The sequence below is a fragment of the Primulina tabacum genome, chromosome 10, assembly GCF_025594145.1.
Source record: "Primulina tabacum isolate GXHZ01 chromosome 10, ASM2559414v2, whole genome shotgun sequence".
Taxonomy (NCBI): Eukaryota; Viridiplantae; Streptophyta; class Magnoliopsida; order Lamiales; family Gesneriaceae; genus Primulina; species Primulina tabacum.
In genome coordinates, this window is record NC_134559.1 from 38,723,784 (window position 1) to 38,735,847 (window position 12,064).

General features: G+C 45.4%; 15 non-coding genes across 15 annotated transcripts; all 15 read left to right on the top strand.

The window, feature by feature from the left end:
- Positions 1 to 330: 330 nt before the first annotated feature.
- On the top strand, positions 331 to 448 carry LOC142513386 (5S ribosomal RNA). The gene has a single exon (XR_012809335.1). It is a non-coding gene; the product is annotated as a 5S ribosomal RNA (ribosomal RNA).
- Positions 449 to 1,132: 684 nt separating this feature from the next.
- Positions 1,133 to 1,253, top strand: LOC142514405 (5S ribosomal RNA). Its single transcript, XR_012810299.1, has one exon. It is a non-coding gene; the product is annotated as a 5S ribosomal RNA (ribosomal RNA).
- A 683-nt stretch (positions 1,254 to 1,936) lies between these two features.
- On the top strand, positions 1,937 to 2,055 carry LOC142508966 (5S ribosomal RNA). The gene has a single exon (XR_012807161.1). It is a non-coding gene; the product is annotated as a 5S ribosomal RNA (ribosomal RNA).
- Positions 2,056 to 2,738: 683 nt separating this feature from the next.
- LOC142514406 (5S ribosomal RNA) lies at positions 2,739 to 2,859 on the top strand. The gene has a single exon (XR_012810300.1). It is a non-coding gene; the product is annotated as a 5S ribosomal RNA (ribosomal RNA).
- A 684-nt stretch (positions 2,860 to 3,543) lies between these two features.
- LOC142513138 (5S ribosomal RNA) lies at positions 3,544 to 3,663 on the top strand. The gene has a single exon (XR_012809099.1). It is a non-coding gene; the product is annotated as a 5S ribosomal RNA (ribosomal RNA).
- A 684-nt stretch (positions 3,664 to 4,347) lies between these two features.
- LOC142514407 (5S ribosomal RNA) lies at positions 4,348 to 4,468 on the top strand. Its single transcript, XR_012810301.1, has one exon. It is a non-coding gene; the product is annotated as a 5S ribosomal RNA (ribosomal RNA).
- A 684-nt stretch (positions 4,469 to 5,152) lies between these two features.
- Positions 5,153 to 5,273, top strand: LOC142513751 (5S ribosomal RNA). The gene has a single exon (XR_012809680.1). It is a non-coding gene; the product is annotated as a 5S ribosomal RNA (ribosomal RNA).
- Positions 5,274 to 5,957: 684 nt separating this feature from the next.
- On the top strand, positions 5,958 to 6,078 carry LOC142514408 (5S ribosomal RNA). Its single transcript, XR_012810302.1, has one exon. It is a non-coding gene; the product is annotated as a 5S ribosomal RNA (ribosomal RNA).
- Positions 6,079 to 6,760: 682 nt separating this feature from the next.
- LOC142515283 (5S ribosomal RNA) lies at positions 6,761 to 6,878 on the top strand. Its single transcript, XR_012811137.1, has one exon. It is a non-coding gene; the product is annotated as a 5S ribosomal RNA (ribosomal RNA).
- Positions 6,879 to 7,561: 683 nt separating this feature from the next.
- Positions 7,562 to 7,679, top strand: LOC142510425 (5S ribosomal RNA). The gene has a single exon (XR_012808536.1). It is a non-coding gene; the product is annotated as a 5S ribosomal RNA (ribosomal RNA).
- Positions 7,680 to 8,362: 683 nt separating this feature from the next.
- Positions 8,363 to 8,482, top strand: LOC142513139 (5S ribosomal RNA). The gene has a single exon (XR_012809100.1). It is a non-coding gene; the product is annotated as a 5S ribosomal RNA (ribosomal RNA).
- A 684-nt stretch (positions 8,483 to 9,166) lies between these two features.
- Positions 9,167 to 9,286, top strand: LOC142513140 (5S ribosomal RNA). Its single transcript, XR_012809101.1, has one exon. It is a non-coding gene; the product is annotated as a 5S ribosomal RNA (ribosomal RNA).
- Positions 9,287 to 9,969: 683 nt separating this feature from the next.
- LOC142513141 (5S ribosomal RNA) lies at positions 9,970 to 10,089 on the top strand. The gene has a single exon (XR_012809102.1). It is a non-coding gene; the product is annotated as a 5S ribosomal RNA (ribosomal RNA).
- Positions 10,090 to 10,772: 683 nt separating this feature from the next.
- On the top strand, positions 10,773 to 10,892 carry LOC142513142 (5S ribosomal RNA). The gene has a single exon (XR_012809103.1). It is a non-coding gene; the product is annotated as a 5S ribosomal RNA (ribosomal RNA).
- Positions 10,893 to 11,575: 683 nt separating this feature from the next.
- LOC142513143 (5S ribosomal RNA) lies at positions 11,576 to 11,695 on the top strand. Its single transcript, XR_012809104.1, has one exon. It is a non-coding gene; the product is annotated as a 5S ribosomal RNA (ribosomal RNA).
- The last annotated feature ends 369 nt before the right edge of the window (positions 11,696 to 12,064 follow it).

Consider the following 12,064-nt stretch of genomic DNA (forward strand, 5'->3'; position numbering starts at 1 on the left):
CTTCTTATTTTTTTTTCTAGTTTCGTTGCTGGAACATTTAGCGATTTTGTGTCGTGAGCCGGTTTTGGCGGAAGGAGTATGACGCAGATTACTCCGGAGACGGTGAACTCATTAAAAACAATTATTTCGACTGTTTTTATCCATATTTACGTAAACGGTCGCGACACGAGGTCTTCCCAGGGAGGTCACCCATCATAGCTCTGCCATCGCGTCAGAAACGCTTAACTTCATGGTTATGATTGGGCTGACGAGCAGTGCCGCGTGTTGTCCATCGCCGGCCCGCTCCACACGTACTCGAGGGATATAAGAATAAACATCCCACTCAATGTCGGGTGCGATCATACCAGCACTAATGCACCGGATCCCATCAGAACTCCGAAGTTAAGGTGCTTGGGCGAGAGCAGTACTAGGATGGGTGACCCCCTGGGAAGTCCTCGTGTTGCACCCCTTTTCGTGTTTTTCTATTTTTGATTACTTGTCTGACAGACGATTTTCGGCTCAAATCATCTGAATCTCGATCGGGACCAGATAAGACATGTGAAATGAAAGTAGCTCGGGCACTGCCGGATTTGGACAAAATTGTAGGCTAATTTGATTGTAAACGGGCAAACGGACGAGACTCATTACTACGCAATGAGCTGACGAGATTTTAGCCGAATTCCTTCTCTAAGACCCTCTAATTTGCGATTTACCGCTTCTGTTCAGCTTTCGTTTTCTCGAGAAATCCGCTTAGGAAGTTCGAAATTCGATTCCGGTTCCATTTTATCGTATCCGAGGCATAATAATAGCTTTACATTCGTTATTTCCTTCTTCTTATTTTTTTTCTATTTTCTGGGAACATTTATCGATTTTTGTTGTCGTGAGCCGGTTCTGTGCGGAAGGGTATGACGCAGATTACTCCGGAGACGGTTAACTCATTAAAAACAATTATTTCGACTGTTTTATCCATAATTTACAGTAAACGGTCGCGATACGAGGTCTTCCAGGGAGGTCACCCATCCTAGCTCTGCCATCGCGCCAGAACGCTTAACTTCATGGTTATGATTGGGCGAGAGCAGTGCCGCGTGTTGTCCATCGCCGCCCGCTCCACACGTACTCGAGGGATATAAGAATAAACATCCCACTCAATGTCGGGTGCGATCATACCAGCACTAATGCACCGGATCCCATCAGAACTCCGAAGTTAAGCGTGCTTGGGCGAAAGCGCAGTACTAGGATGGGTGACCCCCTGGGAAGTCCTCGTGTTGCACCCCTTTTCGTGTTTTTCTATTTTTGATTACTTGTTGACAGACGATTTTCGGCTCAAATCATCTGAATCTCGATCGGGACCAGATAAGACATGTGAAATGAAAGTAGCTCGGGCACTGCCGGATTTGGACAAAATTGTAGGCTAATTTGATTGTAAACGGGCAAACGGACGAGACTCATTACTACGCAATGAGCTGACGAGATTTTAGCCGAATTCCTTCTCTAAGACCCTCTAATTTGCGATTTACCGCTTCTGTTAAGCTTTCGTTTCCTCGAGAAATCCGCTTAGGAAGTTCGAAATTCGATTCCGGTTCCATTTTATCGTATCCCAGGCATAATAATAGCTTTACATTCGTTATTTCCTTCTTCTTATTTTTTTTCTATTTTCTGGGAACATTTATCGATTTTTGTTGTCGTGAGCCGGTTCTGTGCGGAAGGGTATGACGCAGATTACTCCGGAGACGGTGAACTCATTAAAAACAATTATTTCGACTGTTTTATCCATAATTTACGTAAACGGTCGCGACACGAGGTCTTCCCAGGGAGGTCACCCATCCTAGCTCTGCCATCGCGCCAGAACGCTTAACTTCATGGTTATGATTGGGCGAGAGCAGTGCCGCGTGTTGTCCATCGCCGCCCGCTCCACACGTACTCGAGGGATATAAGAATAAACATCCCACTCAATGTCGGGTGCGATCATACCAGCACTAATGCACCGGATCCCATCAGAACTCCGAAGTTAAGCGTGCTTGGGCGAGAGCAGTACTAGGATGGGTGACCCCCTGGGAAGTCCTCGTGTTGCACCCCTTTTCGTGTTTTTCTATTTTGATTACTTGTTGACAGACGATTTTCGGCTCAAATCATCTGAATCTCGATCGGGACCAGATAAGACATGTGAAATGAAAGTAGCTCGGGCACTGCCGGATTTGGACAAAATTGTAGGCTAATTTGATTGTAAACGGGCAAACGGACGAGACTCATTACTACGCAATGAGCTGACGAGATTTTAGCCGAATTCCTTCTCTAAGACCCTCTAATTTGCGATTTACCGCTTCTGTTAAGCTTTCGTTTCCTCGAGAAATCCGCTTAGGAAGTTCGAAATTCGATTCCGGTTCCATTTTATCGTATCCGAGGCATAATAATAGCTTTACATTCGTTATTTCCTTCTTCTTATTTTTTTTCTATTTTCTGGGAACATTTATCGATTTTTGTTGTCGTGAGCCGGTTCTGTGCGGAAGGGTATGACGCAGATTACTCCGGAGACGGTTAACTCATTAAAAACAATTATTTCGACTGTTTTATCCATAATTTACGTAAACGGTCGCGACTACGAGGTCTTCCCAGGGAGGTCACCCATCCTAGCTCTGCCATCGCGCCAGAACGCTTAACTTCATGGTTATGATTGGGCGAGAGCAGTGCCGCGTGTTGTCCATCGCCGCCCGCTCCACACGTACTCGAGGGATATAAGAATAAACATCCCACTCAATGTCGGGTGCGATCATACCAGCACTAATGCACCGGATCCCATCAGAACTCCGAAGTTAAGCGTGCTTGGGCGAAAGCGCAGTACTAGGATGGGTGACCCCCTGGGAAGTCCTCGTGTTGCACCCCTTTTCGTGTTTTTCTATTTTTGATTACTTGTTGACAGACGATTTTCGGCTCAAATCATCTGAATCTCGATCGGGACCAGATAAGACATGTGAAATGAAAGTAGCTCGGGCACTGCCGGATTTGGACAAAATTGTAGGCTAATTTGATTGTAAACGGGCAAACGGACGAGACTCATTACTACGCAATGAGCTGACGAGATTTTAGCCGAATTCCTTCTCTAAGACCCTCTAATTTGCGATTTACCGCTTCTGTTAAGCTTTCGTTTCCTCGAGAAATCCGCTTAGGAAGTTCGAAATTCGATTCCGGTTCCATTTTATCGTATCCCAGGCATAATAATAGCTTTACATTCGTTATTTCCTTCTTCTTATTTTTTTTTCTATTTTCTGGGAACATTTATCGATTTTTGTTGTCGTGAGCCGGTTCTGTGCGGAAGGGTATGACGCAGATTACTCCGGAGACGGTGAACTCATTAAAAACAATTATTTCGACTGTTTTATCCATAATTTACGTAAACGGTCGCGACACGAGGTCTTCCCAGGGAGGTCACCCATCCTAGCTCTGCCATCGCGCCAGAACGCTTAACTTCATGGTTATGATTGGGCGAGAGCAGTGCCGCGTGTTGTCCATCGCCGCCCGCTCCACACGTACTCGAGGGATATAAGAATAAACATCCCACTCAATGTCGGGTGCGATCATACCAGCACTAATGCACCGGATCCCATCAGAACTCCGAAGTTAAGCGTGCTTGGGCGAAGAGCAGTACTAGGATGGGTGACCCCCTGGGAAGTCCTCGTGTTGCACCCCTTTTCGTGTTTTTCTATTTTTGATTACTTGTTGACAGACGATTTTCGGCTCAAATCATCTGAATCTCGATCGGGACCAGATAAGACATGTGAAATGAAAGTAGCTCGGGCACTGCCGGATTTGGACAAAATTGTAGGCTAATTTGATTGTAAACGGGCAAACGGACGAGACTCATTACTACGCAATGAGCTGACGAGATTTTAGCCGAATTCCTTCTCTAAGACCCTCTAATTTGCGATTTACCGCTTCTGTTCAGCTTTCGTTTCCTCGAGAAATCCGCTTAGGAAGTTCGAAATTCGATTCCGGTTCCATTTTATCGTATCCGAGGCATAATAATAGCTTTACATTCGTTATTTCCTTCTTCTTATTTTTTTTCTATTTTCTGGGAACATTTATCGATTTTTGTTGTCGTGAGCCGGTTCTGTGCGGAAGGGTATGACGCAGATTACTCCGGAGACGGTTAACTCATTAAAAACAATTATTTCGACTGTTTTATCCATAATTTACAGTAAACGGTCGCGATACGAGGTCTTCCCAGGGAGGTCACCCATCCTAGCTCTGCCATCGCGCCAGAACGCTTAACTTCATGGTTATGATTGGGCGAGAGCAGTGCCGCGTGTTGTCCATCGCCGCCCGCTCCACACGTACTCGAGGGATATAAGAATAAACATCCCACTCAATGTCGGGTGCGATCATACCAGCACTAATGCACCGGATCCCATCAGAACTCCGAAGTTAAGCGTGCTTGGGCGAAAGCGCAGTACTAGGATGGGTGACCCCCTGGGAAGTCCTCGTGTTGCACCCCTTTTCGTGTTTTTCTATTTTTGATTACTTGTTGACAGACGATTTTCGGCTCAAATCATCTGAATCTCGATCGGGACCAGATAAGACATGTGAAATGAAAGTAGCTCGGGCACTGCCGGATTTGGAACAAAATTGTAGGCTAATTTGATTGTAAACGGGCAAACGGACGAGACTCATTACTACGCAATGAGCTGACGAGATTTTAGCCGAATTCCTTCTCTAAGACCCTCTAATTTGCGATTTACCGCTTCTGTTAAGCTTTCGTTTCCTCGAGAAATCCGCTTAGGAAGTTCGAAATTCGATTCCGGTTCCATTTTATCGTATCCCAGGCATAATAATAGCTTTACATTCGTTATTTCCTTCTTCTTATTTTTTTTCTATTTTCTGGGAACATTTATCGATTTTTGTTGTCGTGAGCCGGTTCTGTGCGGAAGGGTATGACGCAGATTACTCCGGAGACGGTGAACTCATTAAAAACAATTATTTCGACTGTTTTATCCATAATTTACGTAAACGGTCGCGACACGAGGTCTTCCCAGGGAGGTCACCCATCATAGCTCTGCCATCGCGCCAGAACGCTTAACTTCATGGTTATGATTGGGCGAGAGCAGTGCCGCGTGTTGTCCATCGCCGCCCGCTCCACACGTACTCGAGGGATATAAGAATAAACATCCCACTCAATGTCGGGTGCGATCATACCAGCACTAATGCACCGGATCCCATCAGAACTCCGAAGTTAAGCGTGCTTGGGCGAAGGTGCAGTACTAGGATGGGTGACCCCCTGGGAAGTCCTCGTGTTGCACCCCTTTTCGTGTTTTTCTATTTTTGATTACTTGTTGACAGACGATTTTCGGCTCAAATCATCTGAATCTCGATCGGGACCAGATAAGACATGTGAAATGAAAGTAGCTCGGGCACTGCCGGATTTGGACAAAATTGTAGGCTAATTTGATTGTAAACGGGCAAACGGACGAGACTCATTACTACGCAATGAGCTGACGAGATTTTAGCCGAATTCCTTCTCTAAGACCCTCTAATTTGCGATTTACCGCTTCTGTTAAGCTTTCGTTTCCTCGAGAAATCCGCTTAGGAAGTTCGAAATTCGATTCCGGTTCCATTTTATCGTATCCGAGGCATAATAATAGCTTTACATTCGTTATTTCCTTCTTCTTATTTTTTTTCTATTTTCTGGGAACATTTATCGATTTTTGTTGTCGTGAGCCGGTTCTGTGCGGAAGGGTATGACGCAGATTACTCCGGAGACGGTTAACTCATTAAAAACAATTATTTCGACTGTTTTATCCATAATTTACGTAAACGGTCGCGACTACGAGGTCTTCCCAGGGAGGTCACCCATCCTAGCTCTGCCATCGCGCCAGAACGCTTAACTTCATGGTTATGATTGGGCGAGAGCAGGGCCGCGTGTTGTCCATCGCCGCCCGCTCCACACGTACTCGAGGGATATAAGAATAAACATCCCACTCAATGTCGGGTGCGATCATACCAGCACTAATGCACCGGATCCCATCAGAACTCCGAAGTTAAGCGTGCTTGGGCGAAAGCGCAGTACTAGGATGGGTGACCCCCTGGGAAGTCCTCGTGTTGCACCCCTTTTCGTGTTTTTCTATTTTGATTACTTGTTGACAGACGATTTTCGGCTCAAATCATCTGAATCTCGATCGGGACCAGATAAGACATGTGAAATGAAAGTAGCTCGGGCACTGCCGGATTTGGACAAAATTGTAGGCTAATTTGATTGTAAACGGGCAAACGGACGAGACTCATTACTACGCAATGAGCTGACGAGATTTTAGCCGAATTCCTTCTCTAAGACCCTCTAATTTGCGATTTACCGCTTCTGTTAAGCTTTCGTTTCCTCGAGAAATCCGCTTAGGAAGTTCGAAATTCGATTCCGGTTCCATTTTATCGTATCCCAGGCATAATAATAGCTTTACATTCGTTATTTCCTTCTTCTTATTTTTTTTCTATTTTATGGGAACATTTATCGATTTTTGTTGTCGTGAGCCGGTTCTGTGCGGAAGGGTATGACGCAGATTACTCCGGAGACGGTTAACTCATTAAAAACAATTATTTCGACTGTTTTATCCATAATTTACATAAACGGTCGCGATACGAGATCTTCCCAGGGAGGTCACCCATCCTAGCTCTGCCATAGCGCCAGAACGCTTAACCTCATGGTTATGATTGGGCGAGAGCAGGGCCGCGTGTTGTCCATCGCCGCCCGCTCCACACGTACTCGAGGGATATAAGAATAAACATCCCACTCAATGTCGGGTGCGATCATACCAGCACTAATGCACCGGATCCCATCAGAACTCCGAAGTTAAGGTGCTTGGGCGAGAGCAGTACTAGGATGGCTAACCTCCTGGGAAGTCCTCGTGTTGCACCCCTTTTCGTGTTTTTCTATTTTTGATTACATGTTGACATACGATTTTCGGCTCAAATCATCTGAATCTCGATCGGGACCAGATAAGACATGTGAAATGAAAGTAGATCGGGCACTGCCGGATTTGGACAAAATTGTAGGCTAATTTGATTGTAAAAGGGCAAACGGACGAGACTCATTGCTACGCAATAAGCTGACGAGATTTTAGCCGAATTCCTTCTCTAAGACCCTCTAATTTGCGATTTACCGCTTTTGTTCAACTTTCGTTTCCTCGAGAAATCCGCCTAGGAAGTTCGAAATTCGATTCCGGTTCCATTTTATCGTATCCCAGGCATAATAATAGCTTTACATTCGTTATTTCCTTCTTCTTATTTTTTTTCTATTTTCTGGGAACATTTATCGATTTTTGTTGTCGTGAGCCGGTTCTGTGCGGAAGGGTATGACGTAGATTACTCCGGAGACGGTCAACTCATTAAAAACAATTATTTCAACTGTTTTATCCATAATTTACGTAAACGGTCGCGACACGAGGTCTTCCCAGGGAGGTCACCCATCCTAGCTCTGCCATCGCGCCAGAACGCTTAACTTCATGGTTATGATTGGGCGAGAGCAGTGCCGCGTGTTGTCCATCGCCGCCCGCTCCACACGTACTCGAGGGATATAAGAATAAACATCCCACTCAATGTCGGGTGCGATCATACCAGCACTAATGCACCGGATCCCATCAGAACTCCGAAGTTAAGCGTGCTTGGGCGAGAGCAGTACTAGGATGGGTGACCCCTGGGAAGTCCTCGTGTTGCACCCCTTTTCGTGTTTTTCTATTTTTGATTACTTGTTGACATACGATTTTCGGCTCAAATCATCTGAATCTCGATCGGGACCAGATAAGACATGTGAAATGAAAGTAGCTCGGGCACTGCCGGATTTGGACAAAATTGTAGGCTAATTTGATTGTAAACGGGCAAACGGACGAGACTCATTACTACGCAATGAGCTGACGAGATTTTAGCCGAATTCCTTCTCTAAGACCCTCTAATTTGCGATTTACCGCTTCTGTTAAGCTTTCGTTTCCTCGAGAAATCCGCTTAGGAAGTTCGAAATTCGATTCCGGTTCCATTTTATCGTATCCCAAGCATAATAATAGCTTTACATTCGTTATTTCCTTCTTCTTATTTTTTTTCTATTTTCTGGGAACATTTATCGATTTTTGTTGTCGTGAGCCGGTTCTGTGCGGAAGGGTATGACGCAGATTACTCCGGAGACGGTTAACTCATTAAAAACAATTATTTCGACTGTTTTATCCATAATTTACGTAAACGGTCGCGACACGAGGTCTTCCCAGGGAGGTCACCCATCCTAGCTCTGCCATCGCGCCAGAACGCTTAACTTCATGGTTATGATTGGGCGAGAGCAGTGCCGCGTGTTGTCCATCGCCGCCCGCTCCACACGTACTCGAGGGATATAAGAATAAACATCCCACTCAATGTCGGGTGCGATCATACCAGCACTAATGCACCGGATCCCATCAGAACTCCGAAGTTAAGCGTGCTTGGGCGAAGAGCAGTACTAGGATGGGTGACCCCCTGGGAAGTCCTCGTGTTGCACCCCTTTTCGTGTTTTTCTATTTTTGATTACTTGTTGACAGACGATTTTCGGCTCAAATCATCTGAATCTCGATCGGGACCAGATAAGACATGTGAAATGAAAGTAGCTCGGGCACTGCCGGATTTGGACAAAATTGTAGGCTAATTTGATTGTAAACGGGCAAACGGACGAGACTCATTACTACGCAATGAGCTGACGAGATTTTAGCCGAATTCCTTCTCTAAGACCCTCTAATTTGCGATTTACCGCTTCTGTTAAGCTTTCGTTTCCTCGAGAAATCCGCTTAGGAAGTTCGAAATTCGATTCCGGTTCCATTTTATCGTATCCTAAGGCATAATAATAGCTTTACATTCGTTATTTCCTTCTTCTTATTTTTTTTCTATTTTCTGGGAACATTTATCGATTTTTGTTGTCGTGAGCCGGTTCTGTGCGGAAGGGTATGACGCAGATTACTCCGGAGACGGTGAACTCATTAAAAACAATTATTTCGACTGTTTTATCCATAATTTACGTAAACGGTCGCGACACGAGGTCTTCCCAGGGAGGTCACCCATCCTAGCTCTGCCATCGCGCCAGAACGCTTAACTTCATGGTTATGATTGGGCGAGAGCAGTGCCGCGTGTTGTCCATCGCCGCCCGCTCCACACGTACTCGAGGGATATAAGAATAAACATCCCACTCAATGTCGGGTGCGATCATACCAGCACTAATGCACCGGATCCCATCAGAACTCCGAAGTTAAGCGTGCTTGGGCGAAGAGCAGTACTAGGATGGGTGACCCCCTGGGAAGTCCTCGTGTTGCACCCCTTTTCGTGTTTTTCTATTTTTGATTACTTGTTGACAGACGATTTTCGGCTCAAATCATCTGAATCTCGATCGGGACCAGATAAGACATGTGAAATGAAAGTAGCTCGGGCACTGCCGGATTTGGACAAAATTGTAGGCTAATTTGATTGTAAACGGGCAAACGGACGAGACTCATTACTACGCAATGAGCTGACGAGATTTTAGCCGAATTCCTTCTCTAAGACCCTCTAATTTGCGATTTACCGCTTCTGTTAAGCTTTCGTTTCCTCGAGAAATCCGCTTAGGAAGTTCGAAATTCGATTCCGGTTCCATTTTATCGTATCCCAGGCATAATAATAGCTTTACATTCGTTATTTCCTTCTTCTTATTTTTTTTCTATTTTCTGGGAACATTTATCGATTTTTGTTGTCGTGAGCCGGTTCTGTGCGGAAGGGTATGACGCAGATTACTCCGGAGACGGTTAACTCATTAAAAACAATTATTTCGACTGTTTTATCCATAATTTACGTAAACGGTCGCGACACGAGGTCTTCCCAGGGAGGTCACCCATCCTAGCTCTGCCATCGCGCCAGAACGCTTAACTTCATGGTTATGATTGGGCGAGAGCAGTGCCGCGTGTTGTCCATCGCCGCCCGCTCCACACGTACTCGAGGGATATAAGAATAAACATCCCACTCAATGTCGGGTGCGATCATACCAGCACTAATGCACCGGATCCCATCAGAACTCCGAAGTTAAGCGTGCTTGGGCGAAGAGCAGTACTAGGATGGGTGACCCCCTGGGAAGTCCTCGTGTTGCACCCCTTTTCGTGTTTTTCTATTTTTGATTACTTGTTGACAGACGATTTTCGGCTCAAATCATCTGAATCTCGATCGGGACCAGATAAGACATGTGAAATGAAAGTAGCTCGGGCACTGCCGGATTTGGACAAAATTGTAGGCTAATTTGATTGTAAACGGGCAAACGGACGAGACTCATTACTACGCAATGAGCTGACGAGATTTTAGCCGAATTCCTTCTCTAAGACCCTCTAATTTGCGATTTACCGCTTCTGTTAAGCTTTCGTTTCCTCGAGAAATCCGCTTAGGAAGTTCGAAATTCGATTCCGGTTCCATTTTATCGTATCCCAGGCATAATAATAGCTTTACATTCGTTATTTCCTTCTTCTTATTTTTTTTCTATTTTCTGGGAACATTTATCGATTTTTGTTGTCGTGAGCCGGTTCTGTGCGGAAGGGTATGACGCAGATTACTCCGGAGACGGTTAACTCATTAAAAACAATTATTTCGACTGTTTTATCCATAATTTACGTAAACGGTCGCGACACGAGGTCTTCCCAGGGAGGTCACCCATCCTAGCTCTGCCATCGCGCCAGAACGCTTAACTTCATGGTTATGATTGGGCGAGAGCAGTGCCGCGTGTTGTCCATCGCCGCCCGCTCCACACGTACTCGAGGGATATAAGAATAAACATCCCACTCAATGTCGGGTGCGATCATACCAGCACTAATGCACCGGATCCCATCAGAACTCCGAAGTTAAGCGTGCTTGGGCGAAGAGCAGTACTAGGATGGGTGACCCCCTGGGAAGTCCTCGTGTTGCACCCCTTTTCGTGTTTTTCTATTTTTGATTACTTGTTGACAGACGATTTTCGGCTCAAATCATCTGAATCTCGATCGGGACCAGATAAGACATGTGAAATGAAAGTAGCTCGGGCACTGCCGGATTTGGACAAAATTGTAGGCTAATTTGATTGTAAACGGGCAAACGGACGAGACTCATTACTACGCAATGAGCTGACGAGATTTTAGCCGAATTCCTTCTCTAAGACCCTCTAATTTGCGATTTACCGCTTCTGTTAAGCTTTCGTTTCCTCGAGAAATCCGCTTAGGAAGTTCGAAATTCGATTCCGGTTCCATTTTATCGTATCCAAGGCATAATAATAGCTTTACATTCGTTATTTCCTTCTTCTTATTTTTTTTCTATTTTCTGGGAACATTTATCGATTTTTGTTGTCGTGAGCCGGTTCTGTGCGGAAGGGTATGACGCAGATTACTCCGGAGACGGTTAACTCATTAAAAACAATTATTTCGACTGTTTTATCCATAATTTACGTAAACGGTCGCGACACGAGGTCTTCCCAGGGAGGTCACCCATCCTAGCTCTGCCATCGCGCCAGAACGCTTAACTTCATGGTTATGATTGGGCGAGAGCAGTGCCGCGTGTTGTCCATCGCCGCCCGCTCCACACGTACTCGAGGGATATAAGAATAAACATCCCACTCAATGTCGGGTGCGATCATACCAGCACTAATGCACCGGATCCCATCAGAACTCCGAAGTTAAGCGTGCTTGGGCGAAGAGCAGTACTAGGATGGGTGACCCCCTGGGAAGTCCTCGTGTTGCACCCCTTTTCGTGTTTTTCTATTTTTGATTACTTGTTGACAGACGATTTTCGGCTCAAATCATCTGAATCTCGATCGGGACCAGATAAGACATGTGAAATGAAAGTAGCTCGGGCACTGCCGGATTTGGACAAAATTGTAGGCTAATTTGATTGTAAACGGGCAAACGGACGAGACTCATTACTACGCAATGAGCTGACGAGATTTTAGCCGAATTCCTTCTCTAAGACCCTCTAATTTGCGATTTACCGCTTCTGTTAAGCTTTCGTTTCCTCGAGAAATCCGCTTAGGAAGTTCGAAATTCGATTCCGGTTCCATTTTATCGTATCCTAGGCATAATAATAGCTTTACATTCGTTATTTCCTTCTTCTTATT